This window comes from Scyliorhinus torazame, chromosome 24 (assembly GCF_047496885.1).
Source record: "Scyliorhinus torazame isolate Kashiwa2021f chromosome 24, sScyTor2.1, whole genome shotgun sequence".
Taxonomy (NCBI): Eukaryota; Metazoa; Chordata; class Chondrichthyes; order Carcharhiniformes; family Scyliorhinidae; genus Scyliorhinus; species Scyliorhinus torazame.
The window spans coordinates 48,864,703-48,876,703 of NC_092730.1; the positions used below are offsets into that span (position 1 = coordinate 48,864,703).

The window sequence follows — 12,001 nt, forward strand, 5'->3', positions numbered from 1 at the left end:
ATTTTATTCTCTTCGCAGTGGAGGCCAACAAACCAAAAATAACCCAAGTTACCCATGGTCCCAGGACGAAAAGCAAGGGACAAAAATTGTTTATTTTGATTTCATTTCAACAACGAAACTGCGAGGGCAGCATGGCGGCACAGTGGTCAGCACGACTGCCTCACGGCGCCGAGGTCCCAGATTCGATCCCGGCTCTGGGTCACTGTCCGTGTGAAGTTTGCACATTCTCCCGTGTTTGCGTGGGTTTCGCCCCCAGAATCCAAAGATGTGCATGCTAGGTGGATTGGCCACGCTAAATTGCCCCTTAATTGGGAAAAATTAATTGGGTACTCTAAATTATTTTAAAACAAGGTGAAGACTGTGGATCCCGCTCCTGCTGTTTAATACAGATCACTCTAACTGGCACAGTGAGCAGAAAGAAATTCGTGTTGTTTGTGTGCATTTCACTCCAATTTAAAACGCTCCTGAATGAAAGTGTCCGTGTCACACGGCTCCCGTTCAGCCAGGAGATTGCACCAGTCCACAATAAATGTATTTATGCAATATGTTTCTGATGTTCTGTGTGTCATCACATTGGACTCTTACTCTGGTCTGAGACATTACCTTGTCCTTGTGCCCTGGATGCTGCCCTTTTCATCCTGTTTCATTAATAACTTTTTACTGGTAACAATTATGTAACTTACTTAGTGATTAAGTTATTCAGCCACTAGGAGTGTTTTAAGCTCATTTTGTAAACGGAACTTTGCGTGGCTCGTATTTTTGTCCCGTTTAACCCACCTACTTACTATTGTTTCAGACTGAGAACTTAGTTATTAATGTTGAAGATTGTCGTTTATTTAAACTAAGTTTCCACTCAAAACATATTGATGCTGGTTATTACATAAGGAACCCATGGGTGATGAAAACAATTGGTGAATTTTATTTGAGGAGTGTCCACTCCTTTTCTGCCCTGACCTGCGGTATCTAATTAAATAATTCACCACTGTGATGGGCAGGAACTGAATCTGGGTCAAATGCTGGGACAGTCACCACTATACCACCACCTGTCCCTGGGCAATGTTGCCCCCTCTGTATTTATAGAACGAATACACAAACAATGAAGCGGGTGAATGTATTAAATCAGGGATTCGATATTCTTGTAACCAATATGGCTGCAATGGGAATCTTTCATATTCCGATAGATCGGCTAAAGCTGGGTAGCTCAGTCAGAAATCAGATATCTGGGGATTTCAAGATGATTACTACAATGATAATATTTAACCATGTTAATGTTCTTTTGCTCCAATTGAAATGTGTTACGAATACAGAGTTACCGTGTTGTACAACTCGCGTTCAACCAGGGGATGGCAGCAGTGCGCAATAGTTTGGATATCATGTTTGTGTCCACAGATCTCGATAGGAATGGAGCTGCTGCTTCCCGGGGAGCTGCCAAGCAAGAGGCACAGATATTAACCAACTGCACCCGCTCCAAATAGATTCCCCAAAATATTGAACAAAACAAAAACAAGCACAAATCATATTTTAAGAAAGTATGACAGTGTCTCTGAAAACAAAATACCAACACCTCATAAAGAATCGGTTTGCCTCAACTAATTCAATATCAACCGTTTCAATATCAGCCTTAATTACTTACCAGTTCTCAGACAGGCACCGACTGGTTAAAAGTCTCCTTAACTTTTCAAGGTCCGGCTCAATAAAATCAATCACAGGCCCATGATCTGCTTTCCTCCTGTTCTCAGACACATCCACTTTCTACAAGGGCGCACTAACTGGTTTTCAGAGTAAGAGTCAGACTGCAGTTACCTCGTTCTCTCTCGATCCCTTTACCTCAGAGCCACCTCACAACCAGGAATGGAACTTCTCACAGAGCCAAGAATGGAATAGTTGTCGATTCTTCCACTGATTCAGGACCGTCCATCACCAGGACGTGTTGGTCCAAAAGAGTTGGAATGAGATGGGGCTGAGTTTCGCTGTATCCAATCAGTCCCCGGAGAAGCACAAAAACAATGAGTGAGGGAGAGAGAAAGAAACAAAGAAACAGATAGAGAGACAAAGGAGAAACAAGAAAATATTTTTAAAATATGTTCCATTTCTGGCACGATCTTTTTACCCCGAAATCCGTTCACCTGAATGAAACCAAACCACGTTTCCATTCGCTGCCGTTGCTGCTTCTCCTTCCGAACGTTGCAGGAAATGTTATTATTTACTGATTGTTGTTTTGGGTGTGAGTTCCTTATTCATCTGAATATTTCCTTCAGTCCCCCCCAAAAATGTTAAGTATCTGACAGAACTTGATTAACGTTCAAACCGCTTATTTACAAACAATCGGAAAAAGCATTAATTTTCGAGTCAGAGGCTTGTGCGGGGAGTTGAAGAAACAATTCGAATCACAGTCGCTGCGAGCAGGATTCGAACCTGCGCGGGGAAACCCCATTGGATTTCAAGTCCAACGCCTTAACCACTCGGCCATCGCAGCTGCGTTCAATGCGTCATTCATTAGTAATTTGGTCGATGGAATACATTCTAAAACCAGCCTGGAATCACTCCAGGAAGTTATTCCATTCAAGCGACCAATAGTCGGCCGGTGCAGACACGGTGGGCCGAATGGCCTCCTTCTGCACTGTAAATTCAATGATAATCTATGATTAATCTAGGACAAAGGTTCGGCACAACATCGTGGGCCGAAGGGCCTGTTCTGAATTTTCTATGTTCTAATCGTGTTTATGTGAGGAGGGGTTGAATCTTCGTGGAAAATGGCCATTGCATTTGGAGAGAAGCCTTGAGAGACTCGAAAATCTCAACTCCCGAAACGCACAATTCCACTGATTAAATAGTTTGTGTAACAATATTTACTCAGCTCCATAAACAAACCACTGACCACACAAATGATCGGGGCTCCCTTTGCATCTCATTGATGGTTTTCACCCAATTTGGCTGTTTCGGGAATGAAAGTAAAAATTTATCGCGTCTGGTAATTAGTATTTTTATATAAACTACACTAAACATATGAAACAATACTTAATAAATGATAATTAACGAATATTAATCAATATTTAAAAGTGTTCTGCAACGATTGGAAGTAAAAACCCATCCCATCAGGGCAGGATATGTTGGGAATGGACCGGAGTGAATCATTCCCAGACCATGTCCAACATGTTTCTCCTCAGCATGAAAACTCCCCGCGGAAAGACTGAAACAGACACTCATTTGATCACATCATGATAAACATCACTCACACCTTAACCATGAGGCCACTGATGAAGTCATGATGATTTCGAATTTCTCCTAAAATGCCAACTGAACCCACTGACTGGCAGAGTTACATTACCCACGTGATTGGCGAGGCGCATCCACAGACCGACTTGGCGAGTGGTGCAAACTGACATCACTGCTTCTGATCAGCTCCAGGACAGAGAGATAAATGTCACATTGTCCATTCATATTTCTGATTTATAATTGTGTGGGGAAACTGATGGGCTTTGGACGCAATTAAAAGTTGCTTCAAGTGAGATCAAATCAGCGGCTGGCTCGTTGGTCTGGGGAGACCTGTGCCACACAAAGCAACAGAGTCTGCAGATAGAGAATGAATCGAATATTTACATGACACACCAGAGAACACATAGGAGAACACTTCAGCAGTCAAGGGCATTGAGCCTCTGATCTGCGGGTAAGCGTTCTGCAAGGCGTCCTTCAGGACGCGCGACAATGAAAATCGCCGAACAGAAACTTCTAGCCAAGTTTGTGTACGGCCTCAACCGGGACCTTGGATTCATGTCGCATTTCATTTATCCCCCACCATCTGGCCTGGGCTTGCGAAATCCTACCAACTGTCCTGGTGTGAGCCAATTCACACCCCTTTAACGTGGGGTTACCCCTATCTGGTTTAGCACAGGGCTAAATCGCTGGCTTTAAAAGCCGACCAAGTCAGATCAGAAGCACGGTTCAATTCTCGTACCAGCCTCCCCTAACAGGCGACGGAATGTGGCTTTTCACGGTAACTTAATTTGAAACCGACTTGTGACAATAAGCGATTTTCATTTCATCTCTGGACCTGTAAAGACTTAATTACCTGCAAATGCTGGTATTCAAAGCATTGTCTTGCATTTTTGACTTTGCCTATATATATATGTTTCCGGAACATACCTCTTCATTCACCTGAGGAACGAGCAGTGCTCCGAAAGCTAGCGTTTGAAACACACCTGTTGGACTTTAACCTGGTGTTGTAAGACTTGTTACTGGGCACAGCAGGGACTGACAGATAAAGATTCATTCACCACCCAAATGTCTATATGCACCTCCCCCAACACACGCGCATGCCCACTGCCACTGAAAGTCTTGTCATGATTCTGATATGCAGGCGTTTTAACGGAAACTAGCAAACAACATAATGATTTTATCCACTCAATAACGATATTAGAGATTGATCATTACAGATTTAGTTCAACCTTCACACAGATTTTCAGAGTATGAAAGATACTGAATGACAGACTCTCATACAGTCCCAGTGACTCTCGCAAAGCGACTTAACTGAATCCCAAAGACAGATTGTTGCAGAAGATATGTAACAATCCGAAGAATGATTGGTATATTACAAATATGGAATGAATCTGACTCTGCCATATAGTGTCAGGGACTGAAATGTGCAGCAATTGTATTTCAAAATTGATCGCACTTAGCAGGGTGGTAGTGTCAAATAACCGAATGGTGCGAATCCTCAATGTGCAAATGGGACCTTGTCGCCACAAGGACTGTGTAACGGTCACTCTGAACGTCAAGACTATGGGAGACAGAGCTCCACAGACTGACTCCTACTTTCCACAGACCACCACTGACTGAATCATGGTGAATACCAAGAGCTGAATTATGTTGTCAACACTCACATAGAAATGGCACACAGAATAAAATGGCGAGATCGTGGAAAATGTGGACCGTTTTCCATGACCGGAAGCCACCGCTGGAAAAAGGCAGATCCAGCAGATAGGATTTGCCCTCACCTCCAATGTGTCAGCTCAGCCTTCAGCAGATTGAGAAGGAGAATACTTGAAGAGTAGCTTCATGACAGAATCGTTCGGAGTGACTATTGCACAGTGTTTACTCAGCAACGGCAAAGACTGGTCCCGTATGAGTTTTATTCTCTTCGCAGTGGAGGCCAACAAACCAAAAATAACCCAAGTTACCCATGGTCCCAGTACGAAAAGCAAGGGACAAAAATTGTTAATTTTGATTTCATTTCAACAACGAAACTGCGAGGGCAGAGTAGCGGCACAGTGGTCAGCTCGACTGCCTCACGGCGCCGAGGTACCAGATTCGATCCCGGCTCTGGGTCACTGTCCGTGTGAAGTTTGCACATTCTCCCGTGTTTGCGTGGGTTTCGCCCCCAGAATCCAAAGATGTGCAAGCTAGGTGGATTGGCCACGCTAAATTGCCCCTTAATTGGGAAAAAATAATTGGGTACTCTAAATTATTTTAAAACAAGGCGAAGACTGCGGATCCCGCTCCTGCTGTTTAATACAGATCACTGTAACTGGCACAGTGAGCAGAAATAAATTCGTGTTGTTTGTGTGCATTTCACTCCAATTTAAAACGCTCCTGAATGAAAGTGTCTGTGTCACACGGCTCCCGATCAGCCAGGAGATGGCACCAGTCCACAATAAATGTATTTATGCAATATGTTTCTGATGTTCTGTGTGTCATTACATTGGACTCTAACACTGGTCTGAGACATTACCTTGTCCTTGTGCCCTGATGCTGCACTTTTCATCCTGTTTCAGTAATAACTTTTTACTGGTAACAATTATGTAACTTACTTAGTGATTAAGTTATTCAGGCACTAGGATTGTTTTAAGCTCATTTTGTAAACGGAAATTTGCGTGGCTCGTATTTTTGTCCCGTTTAACCCACCTATTTACTATTGTTGCAGACTGAGAACGTAGTTATTAATGTTGAAGATTGTCGTTTATTTAAACTAAGTTTCCACTCAAAACATATTGATGCTGGTTATTACTAAGGAACCCATGGGTGATGAAAACAATTGGTGAATTTTATTTGAGGAGTGTCCACTCCTTTTCTGCCCTGACCTGCGGTATCTAATTAAATAATTCACCACTGTGATGGGCAGGAACTGAATCTGGGTCAAATGCTGGGACAGTCACCACTATACCACCACCTGTCCCTGGGCAACGTTGCCCCCTCTGTATTTATAGAACGAATACACAAACAATGAAGCGGGTGAATGTATTAAATCAGGGATTCGATATTCTTGTAACCAATATGGCTGCAATGGGAATCTTTCATATTCCGATAGACCGGGTAGAGCTGGGTAGCTCAGTCAGAAATCAGATACCTGGGGATTTCAAGATGATTACTACAATGATAATATTTAACCATGTTAAGATATAGTTCGAGTACAATAGATGGGTCGTTTTTTGTACAGTGTGTGCAGGAGGGTTTCCTGAAACAATATGTTGACAGGCCAACAAGAGGCGAGGCCACGTTCGATTTGGTTTTGGGTAATGAACCAGGCCAGGTGTTGGATTTGGAGGTAGGAGAGCACTTTGGGGACAGTGACCACAATTCGGTGACGTTTACGTTAATGATGGAAAGGGATAAGTATACACCGCAGGGCAAGAGTTATTGCTGGGGGAAGGGCAATTATGATGCCATTAGACGTGACTTGGGGGGGATAAGGTGGAGAAGTAGGCTGCAAGTGTTGGGCACACTGGATAAGTGGGGCTTGTTCAAGGATCAGCTACTGCGTGTTCTTGATAAGTATGTACCGGTCAGACAGGGAGGAGGGCGTCGAGCGAGGGAACCGTGGTTTACCAAGGAAGTGGAATCCCTTGTTAAGAGGAAGAAGGAGGCCTATGTGAAGATGAAGTGTGAAGTTTCGGTTGGGGCGATGGATAGTTACAAGGTAGCGAGGAAGGATCTAAAGAGAGAGCTAAGACGAGCAAGGAGGGGACATGAGAAGTATTTGGCAGGAAGGATCAAGGAAAACCCAAAAGCTTTCTATAGGTATGTTAGGAATAAGCGAATGACTAGGGAAAGAGTAGGACCAGTCAAGGACAGGGATGGGAAATTGTGTGTGGAGTCTGAAGAGATAGGCGAGATACTAAATGAATATTTTTCGTCAGTATTCACTCAGGAAAAAGATAATGTTGTGGAGGAGAATGCTGAGCCCCAGGCTAATAGAATAGATGGCATTGAGGTACGTAGGGAAGAGGTGTTGGTAATTCTGGACAGGCTGACAATAGATAAGTCCCCGGGACCTGATGGGATTTATCCTAGGATTCTCTGGGAGGCCAGGGAAGAGATTGCTGGAGCTTTGGCTTTGATTTTTATGTCATCATTGGCTACAGGAATAGTGCCAGAGGACTGGAGGACAGCAAATGTGGTCCCTTTGTTCGAAAAGGGGAGCAGAGACAACCCCGGCAACTATAGACCGGTGAGCCTCACTTCTGTAGTGGGTAAAGTCTTGGAGGGGATTATAAGAGACAAGATTTATAATCATCTAGATAGGAATAATATGATCAGGGATAGTCAGCATGGCTTTGTGAAGGGTAGGTCATGCCTCACAAACCTTATTGAGTTCTTTGAGAAGGTGACTGAACAGGTAGACGAGGGTAGAGCAGTTGATGTGGTGTATATGGATTTCAGCAAAGCGTTTGATAAGGTTCCCCACGGTAGGCTATTGCAAAAAATACGGAGGCTGTGGATTGAGGGTGATTTAGAGATGTGGATCAGAAATTGGCTAGCTGAAAGAAGACAGAGGGTGGTGGTTGATGGGAAATGTTCAGAATGGAGTACAGTCACAAGTGGAGTACCACAAGGATCTGTTCTGGGGCCGTTGCTGTTTGTCATTTTTATCAATGACCTAGAGGAAGTCGCAGAAGGGTGGGTGAGTAAATTTGCAGACGATACTAAAGTCGGTGGTGTTGTCGATAGTGTGGAAGGATGTAGCAGGTTGCAGTGGGATATAGATAAGCTGCAGAGCTGGTCTGAGAGGTGGCAAATGGAGTTTAATGTAGAGACGTGTGAGGTGATTCACTTTGGAAGGAATAACAGGAATGCGGAATATTTGGCTAATGGTAAAGTTCTTGAAAGTGTGGATGAGCAGAGGGATCTAGGTGTCCATGTACATAGATCCCTGAAAGTTGCCACCCAGGTTGATAGGGTTGTGAAGAAGGCCTATGGAGTGTTGGCCTTTATTGGTAGAGGGATTGAGTTCCGGAGTCGGGAGGTCATGTTGCAGCTGTACAGAACTCTGGTACGGGCGCATTTGGAGTATTGCGTACAGTTCTGGTCACCGCATTATAGGAAGGACGTGGAGGCTTTGGAGCGGGTGCAGAGGAGATTTACCAGGATGTTGCCTGGTATGGAGGGAAAATCTTATGAGGAAAGGCTGATGGACTTGAGGTTGTTTTCGTTGTAGAGAAGAAGGTTAAGAGGAGACTTAATAGAGGCATACAAAATGATCAGGGGGTTGGATAGGGTGGACAGTGAGAGCCTTCTCCCGCGGGTGGATATGGCTGGCACGAGGGGACATAACTTTAAACTGAGGGGTAATAGATATAGGACAGAGGTCAGAGGTAGGTTCTTTACGCAAAGAGTAGTGAGGCCGTGGAATGCCCAACCTGCTACAGTAGTGAACTCGCCAACATTGAGGGCATTTAAAAGTTTATTGGATAAACATATGGATGATAATGGCATAATGTAGATGAGATGGCTTTTGTTTCGGTGCAACATCGTGGGCCGAAGGGCCTGTACTGCGCTGTATTGTTCCATGTTCTATGTTCTATGTTCTCATGTTCTTTTGCTCCAATTGAAATGTGTTACGAATACAGAGTTACCGTGTTGTACAACTCGCGTTCAACCAGGAGATGGCAGCAGTGCGCAATAGTTTGGATATCCTGTTTGTGTCCACAGATCTCGACCGGAATGGAGCTGCTGCTTCCCGGGGAGCTGCCAAGCAAGAGGCACAGATATTAACCAACTGCACCCGCTCCAAATACATTCCCCAAATTATTGAACAAAACAAAAACAAGGACAAATCATATTTTAAGAAAGTATGACAGTGTCTCTGAAAACAATATACCAACACCTCAAAAAAATCGATTTGCCTAAACTAATTCAAGGTCAACCGTTTCAATATCAGCCTTAATCCCTTGCCAGCTCTCAGACAGGCGCTGACTGGTTCGAAGTTTGCTTCACCTTTCAAGGTCCTGCTCAATAAAACCAATCACAGGCCCATGATCTGCTTTTCTCCTGTTCTCATACACATCCACTTTCTACAAGGGCGCACGAACTGGTTTTCAGAGTGAGAGTCAGACTGCAGTCACCTCGTTCTCTCTCGATCCCTTTATCTCAGAGCCACCTCACAACCAGGAATGGAACTTCTCACAGAGCCAAGAATGGAATAGGTTGTCGATTCTTCCACTGATTCAAGACCGTCCATCACCAGGACGTGTTGGTCCAAAAGAGTTGGAATGAGATGGGGCTGAGTTTCGCTGTGTATCCAATCAGTCCCCGGAGAAGCACAAAATCAATGAGTGAGGGAGAGAGAAAGAAACAAAGAAACAGATAGAGAGATAAAATATGTTCCATTTCTGCCACGATCTTTTTACCCAGAAATCCATTAAGCTGAATGAAACCAAACCACGTTTCCATTCGCTGCCGTTGCTGCTTCTCCTTCCGAACGTTGCAGGAAATGTTATTATTTACTGATTGTTGTTTTGGGTGTGAGTTCCTGATTCATCTGAATATTTCGTTCAGTCCCCCCCAAAAATGTTAAGTATCTGACAGAACTTGATTAACGTTCAAACCGCTTCTTTACAAACAATCGGAAAAAGCATTAATTTTCGAGTCAGCGGCTTGTGCGGGGAGTTGAAGAAACAATTCGAATCACAGTCGCTGCGAGCAGGATTCGAATCTGCGCGGGAAAACCCCATTGGATTTCAAGTCCAACGCCTTAACCACTCGGCCATCGCAGCTACGTTCAATGTGTCATTCATTAGTAATTTGGTCGATGGAATACATTCTAAAACCAGCCTGGAATCACTCCAGGAAGTTATTCCATTCAAGCGACCAATAGTCGGCCGGTGCAGACACGGTGGGCCGAATGGCCTCCTTCTGCACTGTAAATTCAATGATAATCTATGATTAATCTAGGACAAAGGTTCGGCACAACATTGTGGGCCGAAGGGCCTGTTCTGTGCCGTATTTTTCTATGTTGTAATAGTGTTTATGTGAGGAGGGGTTGAATCTTCGTGGAAAATGGCCATTGGATTTGGAGAGAAGCCTTGAGAGACTCGAAAATCTCAACTCCCTAAACGCACAATTCCACTGATTGAATTGTTTGTGTAACAACATCAGTTACATTGGAAATATATTAGAAATTCAAATGGAACAAGACCACACTTCCAGTCTGGAAGAAAATTAAAATGATGGAATCTAGAAATTACGGCACAGAAGGAGACCTGTGCAGGCCGAAAGGTCACGTGATGACCTGATGACGGAACTAACATGATCAGGTGTCTGGATTCGAGCAGTTCTCCCCGGATCGCGGTCAGAGCACAAGCCAGGAGGGGCTGGTCAATTATTAATTTAATTATTTTTTATTACAAGACCTTGGTCGCCAGTCATTGAGAGAGCAGCATTTCTACATGGTGTCAGGAGTGGGCGGTATGGCAGAAGGAGTCCACCGCATCAACCTCTTTGTATCATCGAATCGTAAAATCTCCAGCGCAGAAGGAGGCCATTCGACCCAACGAGTCAACACTGACCCTCCGAATGAGCACCGACGCTACTCTGCAAGAATAGGTTTAATAGATAGTGCAGCACCGTCCCGGATAGCTCAGTCGGTAGAGCATGGGACTCTTATTCTCAGGGTCGTGGGTTCGAGCCCACTTTGGGCGCTTCCATATTAGTATCTTAAAATATTCATACTGAATTAACTGTCTTCATAACAAAAACTCAAGGTTATGTCGCTTGACTGGGAATCCAGGTGTGTGAACTAACCCTTGGTGACAAGATTGAATAAATCTGGATTTGAGATTTTGTCTCCGTCATGGCGCAGAAAGGATCGATTTCCACAACCGGGAACACATTTACACAACAGGGAATGATTTGACACAACCTCAGTGCAGATCTGTCACCGGCAGAGTCACTGTTCCACGACAGACAGAACAGTCACACAGCAGAGAGCACGGTTACACAGCAGGATATACATTTACAAACAGGGCCTCTCTGTGTGCAGCAGAAAACACATTTTCCTAAATACCCAATTTCTCCATCTCAGTATCTTGCTGGTTTGCACTGCACCTTTTCTGTGTGTCACTGTGTGTATCCTGATAGTCTCTTTCTGTGTGTCTTTCTCTATCTGTTACAGCAGTGCTGATGTTACGTATTAACCTCACGTTTCCCAAACAAGAATTGTCATTGATAAATACAGAAAGATTTCCACACTGACATTCAGTACCAATGTCTGATAGAGACTGAATCCCACCCTCACATACAGTACCAGACATTGACTGAGAGGGAAACCGAGAATGGGAGGCAGTGTCATACTGGACTCGGAACTGTAACTTTCTCTCTCCACAGGCGTTGCCAGACCAGTCGAGTTATTCAACATTTTATATTTCTCTTTCAGGATTTTATGAAGAATCGCCATAGCGGCATTGCCCTTGTGCTCGACGCTTCTATTTATAAAGATTGGTCCCGGATGTCTATTGTTCTGTTCGCAGCGGAGGCCAACAAACCAGAAAGAACCAAATTGACCTAATGACCCCGATAAGAAAAGCAAGGGACAAAAAAGAGTTTCTTTCGTTTTACTTTAACAACCAAACCAAATTGAACAGGAATTAGGAAGCCCATTGAGTTGATAAAATAAATTTTGCTTGGGAGGTAATGGTAAAATGGTGTCAGCGGCACGCTGACCACCGGCTGGCTCGTTGGTCTAGTGGTATGATTCTCGCTTAGGATCTTCTGCTGCCATAAAATGAGA

General features: G+C 44.1%; 3 non-coding genes across 3 annotated transcripts; 1 reads left to right on the plus strand and 2 right to left on the minus strand.

Moving 5' to 3' along the window:
- Positions 1-2,394: 2,394 nt before the first annotated feature.
- trnas-uga (transfer RNA serine (anticodon UGA)) lies at positions 2,395-2,476 on the minus strand. The gene has a single exon. It is a non-coding gene; the product is annotated as a tRNA-Ser (tRNA).
- A 7,431-nt stretch (positions 2,477-9,907) lies between these two features.
- Positions 9,908-9,989, minus strand: trnas-uga (transfer RNA serine (anticodon UGA)). Its single transcript has one exon. It is a non-coding gene; the product is annotated as a tRNA-Ser (tRNA).
- An 852-nt stretch (positions 9,990-10,841) lies between these two features.
- Positions 10,842-10,913, plus strand: trnak-cuu (transfer RNA lysine (anticodon CUU)). The gene has a single exon. It is a non-coding gene; the product is annotated as a tRNA-Lys (tRNA).
- The last annotated feature ends 1,088 nt before the right edge of the window (positions 10,914-12,001 follow it).